At 43.4% G+C, this 13,848-nt stretch overlaps 12 non-coding genes across 12 annotated transcripts; all 12 read left to right on the top strand.

The window, feature by feature from the left end:
- The first annotated feature begins 123 nt into the window (after positions 1-123).
- LOC136757229 (5S ribosomal RNA) lies at positions 124-242 on the top strand. The gene has a single exon (XR_010819267.1). It is a non-coding gene; the product is annotated as a 5S ribosomal RNA (ribosomal RNA).
- Positions 243-1,296: 1,054 nt separating this feature from the next.
- Positions 1,297-1,415, top strand: LOC136756521 (5S ribosomal RNA). Its single transcript, XR_010818599.1, has one exon. It is a non-coding gene; the product is annotated as a 5S ribosomal RNA (ribosomal RNA).
- A 1,055-nt stretch (positions 1,416-2,470) lies between these two features.
- LOC136757456 (5S ribosomal RNA) lies at positions 2,471-2,589 on the top strand. The gene has a single exon (XR_010819476.1). It is a non-coding gene; the product is annotated as a 5S ribosomal RNA (ribosomal RNA).
- A 1,066-nt stretch (positions 2,590-3,655) lies between these two features.
- On the top strand, positions 3,656-3,774 carry LOC136757883 (5S ribosomal RNA). The gene has a single exon (XR_010819698.1). It is a non-coding gene; the product is annotated as a 5S ribosomal RNA (ribosomal RNA).
- A 1,066-nt stretch (positions 3,775-4,840) lies between these two features.
- Positions 4,841-4,959, top strand: LOC136757341 (5S ribosomal RNA). Its single transcript, XR_010819374.1, has one exon. It is a non-coding gene; the product is annotated as a 5S ribosomal RNA (ribosomal RNA).
- Positions 4,960-6,025: 1,066 nt separating this feature from the next.
- LOC136756924 (5S ribosomal RNA) lies at positions 6,026-6,144 on the top strand. Its single transcript, XR_010818975.1, has one exon. It is a non-coding gene; the product is annotated as a 5S ribosomal RNA (ribosomal RNA).
- Positions 6,145-7,200: 1,056 nt separating this feature from the next.
- LOC136757882 (5S ribosomal RNA) lies at positions 7,201-7,319 on the top strand. Its single transcript, XR_010819697.1, has one exon. It is a non-coding gene; the product is annotated as a 5S ribosomal RNA (ribosomal RNA).
- Positions 7,320-8,375: 1,056 nt separating this feature from the next.
- On the top strand, positions 8,376-8,494 carry LOC136756044 (5S ribosomal RNA). Its single transcript, XR_010818149.1, has one exon. It is a non-coding gene; the product is annotated as a 5S ribosomal RNA (ribosomal RNA).
- Positions 8,495-9,550: 1,056 nt separating this feature from the next.
- LOC136757881 (5S ribosomal RNA) lies at positions 9,551-9,669 on the top strand. Its single transcript, XR_010819696.1, has one exon. It is a non-coding gene; the product is annotated as a 5S ribosomal RNA (ribosomal RNA).
- Positions 9,670-10,725: 1,056 nt separating this feature from the next.
- Positions 10,726-10,844, top strand: LOC136757880 (5S ribosomal RNA). The gene has a single exon (XR_010819695.1). It is a non-coding gene; the product is annotated as a 5S ribosomal RNA (ribosomal RNA).
- A 1,055-nt stretch (positions 10,845-11,899) lies between these two features.
- LOC136756000 (5S ribosomal RNA) lies at positions 11,900-12,018 on the top strand. The gene has a single exon (XR_010818107.1). It is a non-coding gene; the product is annotated as a 5S ribosomal RNA (ribosomal RNA).
- Positions 12,019-13,084: 1,066 nt separating this feature from the next.
- Positions 13,085-13,203, top strand: LOC136755999 (5S ribosomal RNA). Its single transcript, XR_010818106.1, has one exon. It is a non-coding gene; the product is annotated as a 5S ribosomal RNA (ribosomal RNA).
- The last annotated feature ends 645 nt before the right edge of the window (positions 13,204-13,848 follow it).

The raw sequence follows: 13,848 nt of genomic DNA, 5'->3' as shown, positions 1-13,848 counted from the left end.
ACTGTCTGCGGCGCGCTGGTGTGTCCCGGGCTTTAGAGTAGAGAGACAGTTCAACTGTAAGTATGAACGGCAGAAACGGATATTGCCTTCCCTTTAACTAGAGCGTCAGGGACAGCCTCCCTGGCTTACGGCCATATTAGCCTGAATACGCCCGATCTCGTCCGATCTCGGAAGCCAAGCAGGCTCGGGTCTGGTCAGTACTTGGATGGGAGACCGCCTGGGAATACCAGGTGCTGTAAGCTTCTTCACCTTTTACACACCAGAGGGCGACAAATCACGAGTTTTAACTTTGGATACACACAATTTCATCATTATTTCAGATTTTACTTCCCCAAATACACAGGCATACAATAGATCTTGTTCTCCAACGTAAACGGTCCCTAGTAACTAGGGTACATTCGTAAATAAATTGAGCATCATGGCTAGAAGTGACTAAATGTTGCCTAATCTTTCTCATCGAGAAATGACACAATTACAGCAACACAAAAAGAACTCCACCGGACAAAGTTCAGTGCTCACAAGGAGCCTCATTCAACACACACGGTTCCATTCCCATTCATGCAAAGCACGAAAGTGTAAAACTTGGGAACATACTTGAGAGCAAAGATCACATTCAATCTCATTCAAGGCACGGATGTGAATGCAACGGGATGAAATTACTGAAATGATGCCTGCCCTTGAACTGTGATGATGGACTACCCGACTCGCCAATAATATTGGCTTCTGGTGTATTGAAATACAGGAGCTGCTGGATTTGTGTCATTTCTTACCCCCTCACCATAGTTTGTCAAATGTTTAAACAACTGAACTTATATTGAAGGTTTGTTTCTCTTCATATGTTTTACTGGTTTACATTTGTCTCAGCAACCTGTTGAATGATTCTTCTGCTTTCAAAACAAAATGACAACAGGATGAATGCACACACTTGAAAATACAATACATGCAATGTTATGCATCATAGTGATGCAACCTCCTTTCAGTTTCATACTGCATGTCAATTGAAATCCTTACTGAAATGCACACCTTCTCAAGATTGCGCTTGACTGGCGTGTCAGGCACTCAATTACAGCTGTTTTATCAAGACAATGTGTTCGTTTTGTAAAATATAGTTCCGGTCTGGTGTGGCACCCCAGCTAACGCACAACGTTGCCACAACGTGGCGTGTTAGCAGGGACTGTCTGTGGCGCGCTGGTGTGTCCCGGGCTTTAGAGTAGAGAGACAGTTCAACTGTAAGTATGAATGGCAGAAACGGATATTGCCTTCCCTTTAAATAGAGCGTCAGGGACAGCCTCCCTGGATTACGGCCATACTAGCCTGAATACGCCCGATCTCGTCCGATCTCGGAAGCCAAGCAGGCTCGGGCCTGGTTAGTACTTGGATGGGAGACCGCCTGGGAATACCAGGTGCTGTAAGCTTTTGCACCTTTTACACACCAGAGGGCGACAAATCACGAGTTTTAACTTTGGATACACACAATTTCATCATTATTTCAGATTTTACTTCCCCAAATACACAGGCATACAATAGATCTTGTTCTCCAACGTAAACGGTCCCTAGTAACTAGGGTACATTCGTAAATAAATTGAGCATCATGGCTAGAAGTGACTAAATGTTGCCTAATCTTTCTCATCAAGAAATGACACAATTACAGCAACACAAAAAGGAACTCCACCGGACAAAGTTCAGTGCTCACAAGGAGCCTCATTCAACACACACGGTTCCATTCCCATTCATGCAAAGCACGAAAGTGTAAAACTTGGGAACGTACTTGAGAGCAAAGATCACATTCAATCTCATTCAAGGCACGGATGTGAATGCAACGGGATGAAATTACTGAAATGATGCCTGCCCTCGAACTGTGATGATGGACTACCCGACTCGCCAATAATATTGGGTTCTGGTGTATTGAAATACAGGAGCTGCTGGATTTGTGTGTTTTCTTACCGCCTCACCATAGTTTGTCAAATGTTTAAACAACTGAACTTATATTCAAGGTTTGTTTCTCTTCATATGTTTTACTGGTTTACATTTGTCTCAGCAACCTGTTGAATGATTCATCTGCTTTCAAAACAAAATGACAACAGGATGAATGCACACACTTGAAAATACACTACATGCAATGTTATGCATCATAGTGATGCAACCTCCTTTCAGTTTCATACTGCATGTCAATTGAAATCCTTACTGAAATGCACACCTTCTCAAGATTGCGCTTGACTGGCGTGTCAGGCACTCAATTACAGCTGTTTTATCAAGACAATGTGTTCGTTTTGTAAAATATAGTTCCGGTCTGGTGTGGCACCCCAGCTAACGCACAACGTTGCCACAACGTGGCGTGTTAGCAGGGACAGTCTGCGGCGCGCTGGTGTGTCCCGGGCTTTAGAGTAGAGAGACAGTTCAACTGTAAGTATGAACGGCAGAAACGGATATTGCCTTCCCTTTAAGTAGAGCGTCAGGAACAGCCTCCCTGGCTTATGGCCATTCTAGCCTGAATACGCCCGATCTCGTCCGATCTCGGAAGCCAAGCAGGCTCGGGCCTGGTCAGCACTTGGATGGGAGACCGCCTGGGAATACCAGGTGCTGTAAGCTTTTGCACCTTTTACACACCAGAGGGCGACAAATCACGAGTTTTAACTTTGGATACACACAATTTCATCATTATTTCAGATTTTACTTCCCCAAATACACAGGCATACAATAGATCTTGTTCTCCAACGTAAACGGTCCCTAGTAACTAGGGTACATTCGTAACTAAATTGAGCATCATGGCTAGAAGTGACTAAATGTTGCCTAATCTTTCTCATCGAGAAATGACACAATTACAGCAACACAAAAAGGAACTCCACCGGACAAAGTTCAGTGCTCACAAGGAGCCTCATTCAACACACACGGTTCCATTCCCATTCATGCAAAGCAAGAAAGTGTAAAACTTGGGAACATACTTGAGAGCAAAGATCACATTCAATCTCATTCAAGGCACGGATGTGAATGCAACGGGATGAAATTACTGAAATGATGCCTGCCCTCGAACTGTGATGATGGACTACCCGACTCGCCAATCATGTTGGGTTCTGGTGTATTGAAATACAGGAGCTGCTGGATTTGTATGTTTTCTTACCCCCTCACCATAGTTTGTCAAATGTTTAAACAACTGAACTTATATTCAAGGTTTGTTTCTCTTCATATGTTTTACTGGTTTACATTTGTCTCAGCAACCTGTTGAATGATTCTTCTGCTTTCAAAACAAAATGACAACAGGATGAATGCACACACTTGAAAATACAATACATGCAATGTTATGCATCATAGTGATGCAACCTCCTTTCAGTTTCATACTGCATGTCAATTGAAATCCTTACTGAAATGCACACCTTGTCAAGATTGCGCTTGACTGGCGTGTCAGGCACTCAATTACAGCTGTTTTATCAAGACAATGTGTTCGTTTTGTAATATATAGTTCCGGTCTGGTGTGGCACCCCAGCTAACGCACAACGTTGCCACAATGTTGCCACAACGTGGCGTGTTAGCAGGGACTGTCTGCGGCGCGCTGGTGTGTCCCGGGCTTTAGAGTAGAGAGACAGTTCAACTGTAAGTATGAACGGCAGAAACGGATATTGCCTTCCCTTTAAGTAGAGCGTCAGGGACAGCCTCCCTGGCTTACGGCCATACTAGCCTGAATACGCCCGATCTCGTCCGATCTCGGAAGCTAAGCAGGCTCGGGCCTGGTCAGTACTTGGATGGGAGACCGCCTGGGAATACCAGGTGCTGTAAGCTTTTGCATCTTTTACACACCAGAGGGCGACAAATCACGAGTTTTAACTTTGGATACACGCAATTTCATCATTATTTCAGATTTGACTTCCCCAAATACACAGGCATACATTAGATCTTGTTCTCCAACGTAAACGGTCCCTAGTAACTAGGGTACATTCGTAAATAAATTGAGCATCATGGCTAGAAGTGACTAAATGTTGCCTAATCTTTCTCATCGAGAAATGACACAATTACAGCAACACAAAAAGGAACTCCACCGGACAAAGTTCAGTGCTCACAAGGAGCCTCATTCAACACACACGGTTCCATTCCCATTCATGCAAAGCACGAAAGTGTAAAACTTGGGAACATACTTGAGAGCAAAGATCACATTCAATCTCATTCAAGGCACGGATGTGAATGCAACGGGATGAAATTACTGAAATGATGCCTGCCCTCGAACTGTGATGATGGACTACCCGACTCGCCAATAATATTGGGTTCTGGTGTATTGAAATACAGGAGCTGCTGGATTTGTGTGTTTTCTTACCCCCTCACCATAGTTTGTCAAATGTTTAAACAACTGAACTTATATTCAAGGTTTGTTTCTCTTCATATGTTTTACTGGTTTACATTTGTCTCAGCAACCTGTTGAATGATTCTTCTGCTTTCAAAACAAAATGACAACAGGATGAATGCAAACACTTGAAAATACAATACATGCAATGTTATGCATCATAGTGATGCAACCTCCTTTCAGTTTCATACTGCATGTCAATTGAAATCCTTACTGAAATGCACACCTTCTCAAGATTGCGCTTGACTGGCGTGTCAGGCACTCAATTACAGCTGTTTTATCAAGACAATGTGTTCGTTTTGTAATATATAGTTCCGGTCTGGTGTGGCACCCCAGCTAACGCACAACGTTGCCACAATGTTGCCACAACGTGGCGTGTTAGCAGGGACTGTCTGCGGCGCGCTGGTGTGTCCCGGGCTTTAGAGTAGAGAGACAGTTCAACTGTAAGTATGAACGGCAGAAACGGATATTGCCTTCCCTTTAAGTAGAGCGTCAGGGACAGCCTCCCTGGCTTACGGCCATACTAGCCTGAATACGCCCAATCTCGTCCGATCTCGGAAACTAAGCAGGCTCGGGCCTGGTCAGTACTTGGATGGGAGACCGCCTGGGAATACCAGGTGCTGTAAGCTTTTGCATCTTTTACACACCAAAGGGCGACAAATCACAAGTTTTAACTTTGGATACACGCAATTTCATCATTATTTCAGATTTGACTTCCCCAAATACACAGGCATACAATAGATCTTGTTCTCCAACGTAAACGGTCCCTAGTAACTAGTGTACATTTGTAAATAAATTGAGCATCATGGCTAGAAGTGACTAAATGTTGCCTAATCTTTCTCATCGAGAAATGACACAATTACAGCAACACAAAAAGGAACTCCACCGGACAAAGTTCAGTGCTCACAAGGAGCCTCATTCAACACACACGGTTCCATTCCCATTCATGCAAAGCACGAAAGTGTAAAACTTGGGAACATACTTGAGAGCAAAGATCACATTGAATCTCATTCAAGGCACGGATGTGAATGCAACGGGATGAAATTACTGAAATGATGCCTGCCCTCGAACTGTGATGATGGACTACCCGACTCGCCAATAATATTGGCTTCTGGTGTATTGAAATACAGGAGCTGCTGGATTTGTGTGTTTTCTTACCCCCTCACCATAGTTTGTCAAATGTTTAAACAACTGAACTTATATTCAAGGTTTGTTTCTCTTCATATGTTTTACTGGTTTACATTTGTCTCAGCAACCTGTTGAATGATTCTTCTGCTTTCAAAACAAAATGTAAACAGGATGAATGCACACACTTGAAAATACAATACATGCAATGTTATGCATCATAGTGATGCAACCTCCTTTCAGTTTCATACTGCATGTCAATTGAAATCCTTACTGAAATGCACACCTTCTCAAGATTGCGCTTGACTGGCGTGTCAGGCACTCAATTACAGCTGTTTTATCAAGACAATGTGTTCGTTTTGTAATATATAGTTCCGGTCTGGTGTGGCACCCCAGCTAACGCACAACGTTGCCACAATGTTGCCACAACGTTTCGTGTTAGCAGGGACTGTCTGCGGCGCGCTGGTGTGTCCCGGGCTTTAGAGTAGAGAGACAGTTCAACTGTAAGTATGAACGGCAGAAACGGATATTGCCTTCCCTTTAAGTAGAGCGTCAGGGACAGCCTCCCTGGCTTACGGCCATACTAGCCTGAATACGCCCGATCTCGTCCGATCTCGGAAGCTAAGCAGGCTCGGGCCTTGTCAGTACTTGGATGGGAGACCGCCTGGGAATACCAGGTGCTGTAAGCTTTTGCATCTTTTACAAACCAAAGGGCGACAAATCACAAGTTTTAACTTTGGATACACGCAATTTCATCATTATTTCAGATTTGACTTCCCCAAATACACAGGCATTCAATAGATCTTGTTCTCCAACGTAATCGGTCCCTAGTAACTATTGTACATTTGTAAATAAATTGAGCATCATGGCTAGAAGTGACTAAATGTTGCCTAATCTTTCTCATCGAGAAATGACACAATTACAGCAACACAAAAAGGAACTCCACCGGACAAAGTTCAGTGCTCACAAGGAGCCTCATTCAACACACACGGTTCCATTCCCATTCATGCAAAGCACGAAAGTGTAAAACTTGGGAACATACTTGAGAGCAAAGATCACATTGAATCTCATTCAAGGCACGGATGTGAATGCAACGGGATGAAATTACTGAAATGATGCCTGCCCTCGAACTGTGATGATGGACTACCCGACTCGCCAATAATATTGGGTTCTGGTGTATTGAAATACAGGAGCTGCTGGATTTGTGTGTTTTCTTACCCCCTCACCATAGTTTGTCAAATGTTTAAACAACTGAACTTATATTCAAGGTTTGTTTCTCTTCATATGTTTTACTGGTTTACATTTGTCTCAGCAACCTGTTGAATGATTCTTCTGCTTTCAAAACAAAATGACAACAGGATGAATGCACACACTTGAAAATACAAAACATGCAATGTTATGCATCATAGTGATGCAACCTCCTTTCAGTTTCATACTGCATGTCAATTGAAATCCTTACTGAAATGCACACCTTCTCAAGATTGCGCTTGACTGGCGTGTCAGGCACTCAATTACAGCTGTTTTATCAAGACAAATGTGTTCGTTTTGTAAAATATAGTTCCGGTCTGGTGTGGCACCCCAGCTAACGCACAACGTTGCCACAACGTGGCATATTAGCAGGGACTGTCTGCGGCGCGCTGGTGTGTCCCGGGCTTTAGAGTAGAGAGACAGTTCAACTGTAAGTATGAACGGCAGAAACGGATATTGCCATCCCTTTAAGTAGAGCGTCAGGGACAGCCTCCCTGGCTTACGGCCATACTAGCCTGAATACGCCCGATCTCGTCCGATCTCGGAAGCTAAGCAGGCTCGGGCCTGGTCAGTACTTGGATGGGAGACCGCCTGGGAATACCAGGTGCTGTAAGCTTTTGCATCTTTTACACACCAGAGCGCGACAAATCACGAGTTTTAACTTTGGATACACGCAATTTCATCATTATTTCAGATTTGACTTCCCCAAATACACAGGCATACAATAGATCTTGTTCTCCAACGTAAACGGTCCCTAGTAACTAGGGTACATTCGTAAATAAATTGAGCATCATGGCTAGAAGTGACTAAATGTTGCCTAATCTTTCTCATCGAGAAATGACACAATTACAGCAACACAAAAAGGAACTCCACCGGACAAAGATCAGTGCTCACAAGGAGCCTCATTCAACACACACGGTTCCATTCCCATTCATGCAAAGCACGAAAGTGTAAAACTTGGGAACATACTTGAGAGCAAAGATCACATTCAATCTCATTCAAGGCACGGATGTGAATGCAACGGGGTGAAATTACTGAAATGATGCCTGCCCTCGAACTGTGATGATGGACTACCCGACTCGCCAATAATATTGGGTTCTGGTGTATTGAAATACAGGAGCTGCTGGATTTGTGTGTTTTCTTACCCCCTCACCATAGTTTGTCAAATGTTTAAACAACTGAACTTATATTCAAGGTTTGTTTCTCTTCATATGTTTTACTGGTTTACATTTGTCTCAGCAACCTGTTGAATGATTCTTCTGCTTTCAAAACAAAATGACAACAGGATGAATGCACACACTTGAAAATACAATACATGCAATGTTATGCATCATAGTGATGCAACCTCCTTTCAGTTTCATACTGCATGTCAATTGAAATCCTTACTGAAATGCACACCTTCTCAAGATTGCGCTTGACTGGCGTGTCAGGCACTCAATTACAGCTGTTTTATCAAGACAAATGTGTTCGTTTTGTAAAATATAGTTCCGGTCTGGTGTGGCACCCCAGCTAACGCACAACGTTGCCACAACGTGGCATATTAGCAGGGACTGTCTGCGGCGCGCTGGTGTGTCCCGGGCTTTAGAGTAGAGAGACAGTTCAACTGTAAGTATGAACGGCAGAAACGGATATTGCCATCCCTTTAAGTAGAGCGTCAGGGACAGCCTCCCTGGCTTACGGCCATACTAGCCTGAATACGCCCGATCTCGTCCGATCTCGGAAGCTAAGCAGGCTCGGGCCTGGTCAGTACTTGAATGGGAGACCCCCTGGGAATACCAGGTGCTGTAAGCTTTTGCATCTTTTACACACCAGAGCGCGACAAATCACGAGTTTTAACTTTGGATACACGCAATTTCATCATTATTTCAGATTTGACTTCCCCAAATACACAGGCATACAATAGATCTTGTTCTCCAACGTAAACGGTCCCTAGTAACAAGGGTACATTCGTAAATAAATTGAGCATCATGGCTAGAAGTGACTAAATGTTGCCTAATCTTTCTCATCGAGAAATGACACAATTACAGCAACACAAAAAGGAACTCCACCGGACAAAGATCAGTGCTCACAAGGAGCCTCATTCAACACACACGGTTCCATTCCCATTCATGCAAAGCACGAAAGTGTAAAACTTGGGAACATACTTGAGAGCAAAGATCACATTCAATCTCATTCAAGGCACGGATGTGAATGCAACGGGGTGAAATTACTGAAATGATGCCTGCCCTCGAACTGTGATGATGGACTACCCGACTCGCCAATAATATTGGGTTCTGGTGTATTGAAATACAGGAGCTGCTGGATTTGTGTGTTTTCTTACCCCCTCACCATAGTTTGTCAAATGTTTAAACAACTGAACTTATATTCAAGGTTTGTTTCTCTTCATATGTTTTACTGGTTTACATTTGTCTCAGCAACCTGTTGAATGATTCTTCTGCTTTCAAAACAAAATGACAACAGGATGAATGCACACACTTGAAAATACAATACATGCAATGTTATGCATCATAGTGATGCAACCTCCTTTCAGTTTCATACTGCATGTCAATTGAAATCCTTACTGAAATGCACACCTTCTCAAGATTGCGCTTGACTGGCGTGTCAGGCACTCAATTACAGCTGTTTTATCAAGACAAATGTGTTCGTTTTGTAAAATATAGATCCGGTCTGGTGTGGCACCCCAGCTAACGCACAACGTTGCCACAACGTGGCATATTAGCAGGGACTGTCTGCGGCGCGCTGGTGTGTCCCGGGCTTTAGAGTAGAGAGACAGTTCAACTGTAAGTATGAACGGCAGAAACGGATATTGCCATCCCTTTAAGTAGAGCGTCAGGGACAGCCTCCCTGGCTTACGGCCATACTAGCCTGAATACGCCCGATCTCGTCCGATCTCGGAAGCTAAGCAGGCTCGGGCCTGGTCAGTACTTGGATGGGAGACCGCCTGGGAATACCAGGTGCTGTAAGCTTTTGCATCTTTTACACACCAGAGCGCGACAAATCACGAGTTTTAACTTTGGATACACGCAATTTCATCATTATTTCAGATTTGACTTCCCCAAATACACAGGCATACAATAGATCTTGTTCTCCAACGTAAACGGTCCTTAGTAACTAGGGTACATTCGTAAATAAATTGAGCATCATGGCTAGAAGTGACTAAATGTTGCCTAATCTTTCTCATCGAGAAATGACACAATTACAGCAACACAAAAAGGAACTCCACCGGACAAAGATCAGTGCTCACAAGGAGCCTCATTCAACACACACAGTTCCATTCCCATTCATGCAAAGCACGAAAGTGTAAAACTTGGGAACATACTTGAGAGCAAAGATCACATTCAATCTCATTCAAGGCACGGATGTGAATGCAACGGGATGAAATTACTGAAATGATGCCTGCCCTCGAACTGTGATGATGGACTACCCGACTCGCCAATAATATTGGGTTCTGGTGTATTGAAATACAGGAGCTGCTGGATTTGTGTGTTTTCTTACCCCCTCACCATAGTTTGTCAAATGTTTAAACAACTGAACTTATATTCAAGGTTTGTTTCTCTTCATATGTTTTACTGGTTTACATTTGTCTCAGCAACCTGTTGAATGATTCTTCTGCTTTCAAAACAAAATGACAACAGGATGAATGCACACACTTGAAAATACAATACATGCAATGTTATGCATCATAGTGATGCAACCTCCTTTCAGTTTCATACTGCATGTCAATTGAAATCCTTACTGAAATGCACACCTTCTCAAGATTGCGCTTGACTGGCGTGTCAGGCACTCAATTACAGCTGTTTTATCAAGACAAATGTGTTCGTTTTGTAAAATATAGTTCCGGTCTGGTGTGGCACCCCAGCTAACGCACAACGTTGCCACAACGTGGCATATTAGCAGGGACTGTCTGCGGCGCGCTGGTGTGTCCCGGGCTTTAGAGTAGAGAGACAGTTCAACTGTAAGTATGAACGGCAGAAACGGATATTGCCATCCCTTTAAGTAGAGCGTCAGGGACAGCCTCCCTGGCTTACGGCCATACTAGCCTGAATACGCCCGATCTCGTCCGATCTCGGAAGCTAAGCAGGCTCGGGCCTGGTCAGTACTTGGATGGGAGACCGCCTGGGAATACCAGGTGCTGTAAGCTTTTGCATCTTTTACACACCAAAGGGCGACAAATCACGAGTTTTAACTTTGGATACACGCAATTTCATCATTATTTCAGATTTGACTTCCCCAAATACACAGGCATACAATAGATCTTGTTCTCCAACGTAAACGGTCCCTAGTAACTAGGGTACATTCGTAAATAAATTGAGCATCATGGCTAGAAGTGACTAAATGTTGCCTAATCTTTCTCATCGAGAAATGACACAATTACAGCAACACAAAAAGGAACTCCACCGGACAAAGATCAGTGCTCACAAGGAGCCTCATTCAACACACACGGTTCCATTCCCATTCATGCAAAGCACGAAAGTGTAAAACTTGGGAACATACTTGAGAGCAAAGATCACATTCAATCTCATTCAAGGCACGGATGTGAATGCAACGGGATGAAATTACTGAAATGATGCCTGCCCTCGAACTGTGATGATGGACTACCCGACTCGCCAATAATATTGGGTTCTGGTGTATTGAAATACAGGAGCTGCTGGATTTGTGTGTTTTCTTACCCCCTCACCATAGTTTGTCAAATGTTTAAACAACTGAACTTATATTCAAGGTTTGTTTCTCTTCATATGTTTTACTGGTTTACATTTGTCTCAGCAACCTGTTGAATGATTCTTCTGCTTTCAAAACAAAATGACAACAGGATGAATGCACACACTTGAAAATACAATACATGCAATGTTATGCATCATAGTGATGCAACCTCCTTTCAGTTTCATACTGCATGTCAATTGAAATCCTTACTGAAATGCACACCTTCTCAAGATTGCGCTTGACTGGCGTGTCAGGCACTCAATTACAGCTGTATTATCAAGACAATGTGTTCGTTTTGTAAAATATAGTTCCGGTCTGGTGTGGCACCCCAGCTAACGCACAACGTTGCCACAACGTTTCGTGTTAGCAGGGACTGTCTGCGGCGCGCTGGTGTGTCCCGGGCTTTAGAGTAGAGAGACAGTTCAACTGTAAGTATGAATGGCAGAAACGGATATTGCCTTCCCTTTAAGTAGAGCGTCAGGGACAGCCTCCCTGGCTTATGGCCATACTAGCCTGAATACGCCCGATCTCGTCCGATCTCGGAAGCTAAGCAGGCTCGGGCCTGGTCAGTACTTGGATGGGAGACCGCCTGGGAATACCAGGTGCTGTAAGCTTTTGCATCTTTTACACACCAAAGGGCGACAAATCACAAGTTTTAACTTTGGATACACGCAATTTCATCATTATTTCAGATTTGACTTCCCCAAATACACAGGCATACAATAGATCTTGTTCTCCAACGTAAACGGTCCCTAGTAACTAGTGTACATTTGTAAATAAATTGAGCATCATGGCTAGAAGTGACTAAATGTTGCCTAATCTTTCTCATCGAGAAATGACACAATTATAGCAACACAAAAAGGAACTCCACCGGACAAAGTTCAGTGCTCACAAGGAGCCTCATTCAACACACACGGTTCCATTCCCATTCATGCAAAGCACGAAAGTGTAAAACTTGGGAACATACTTGAGAGCAAAGATCATATTCAATCTCATTCAAGGCACGGATGTGAATGCAACGGGATGAAATTACTGAAATGATGCCTGCCCTCGAACTGTGATGATGGACTACCCGACTCGCCAATAATATTGGGTTCTGGTGTATTGAAATACAGGAGCTGCTGGATTTGTGTGTTTTCTTACCCCCTCACCATAGTTTGTCAAATGTTTAAACAACTGAACTTATATTCAAGGTTTGTTTCTCTTCATATGTTTTACTGGTTTACATTTGTCTCAGCAACCTGTTGAATGATTCTTCTGCTTTCAAAACAAAATGACAAAAGGATGAATGCACACACTTGAAAATACAATACATGCAATGTTATGCATCATAGTGATGCAACCTCCTTTCAGTTTCATACTGCATGTCAATTGAAATCCTTACTGAAATGCACACCTTCTCAAGATTGCGCTTGACTGGCGTGTCAGGCACTCAATTACAGCTGTTTTATCAAGACAATGTGTTCGTTTTGTAATATATAGTTCCGGTCTGGTGTGGCACCCCAGCTAACGCACAACGTTGCCACAATGTTGCCACAACGTGGCGTGTTAGCAGGGACTGTCTGCGGCGCGCTGGTGTGTCCCGGGCTTTAGAGTAGAGAGACAGTTCAACTGTAAGTATGAATGGCAGAAACGGATATTGCCTTCCCTTTAAGTAGAGCGTCAGGGACAGCCTCCCTGGCTTATGGCCATACTAGCCTGAATACGCCCGATCTCGTCCGATCTCGGAAGCTAAGCAGGCTCGGGCCTGGTCAGTACTTGGATGGGAGACCGCCTGGGAATACCAGGTGCTGTAAGCTTTTGCATCTTTTACACACCAAAGGGCGACAAATCACAAGTTTTAACTTTGGATACACGCAATTTCATCATTATTTCAGATTTGACTTCCCCAAATACACAGGCATACAATAGATCTTGTTCTCCAACGTAAACGGTCCCTAGTAACTAGTGTACATTTGTAAATAAATTGAGCATCATGGCTAGAAGTGACTAAATGTTGCCTAATCTTTCTCATCGAGAAATGACACAATTACAGCAACACAAAAAGGAACTCCACCGGACAAAGTTCAGTGCTCACAAGGAGCCTCATTCAACACACACGGTTCCATTCCCATTCATGCAAAGCACGAAAGTGTAAAACTTGGGAACATACTTGAGAGCAAAGATCACATTGAATCTCATTCAAGGCACGGATGTGAATGCAACGGGATGAAATTACTGAAATGATGCCTGCCCTCGAACTGTGATGATGGACTACCCGACTCGCCAATAATATTGGCTTCTGGTGTATTGAAATACAGGAGCTGCTGGATTTGTGTGTTTTCTTACCCCCTCACCATAGTTTGTCAAATGTTTAAACAACTGAACTTATATTCAAGGTTTGTTTCTCTTCATATGTTTTACTGGTTTACATTTGTCTCAGCAACCTGTTGAATGATTCTTCT

The sequence above is a fragment of the Amia ocellicauda genome, chromosome 8, assembly GCF_036373705.1.
Source record: "Amia ocellicauda isolate fAmiCal2 chromosome 8, fAmiCal2.hap1, whole genome shotgun sequence".
Taxonomy (NCBI): Eukaryota; Metazoa; Chordata; class Actinopteri; order Amiiformes; family Amiidae; genus Amia; species Amia ocellicauda.
Note: the sequence above shows the minus strand (reverse complement) of the source record. Positions and strands in the feature narration are given on the sequence as shown.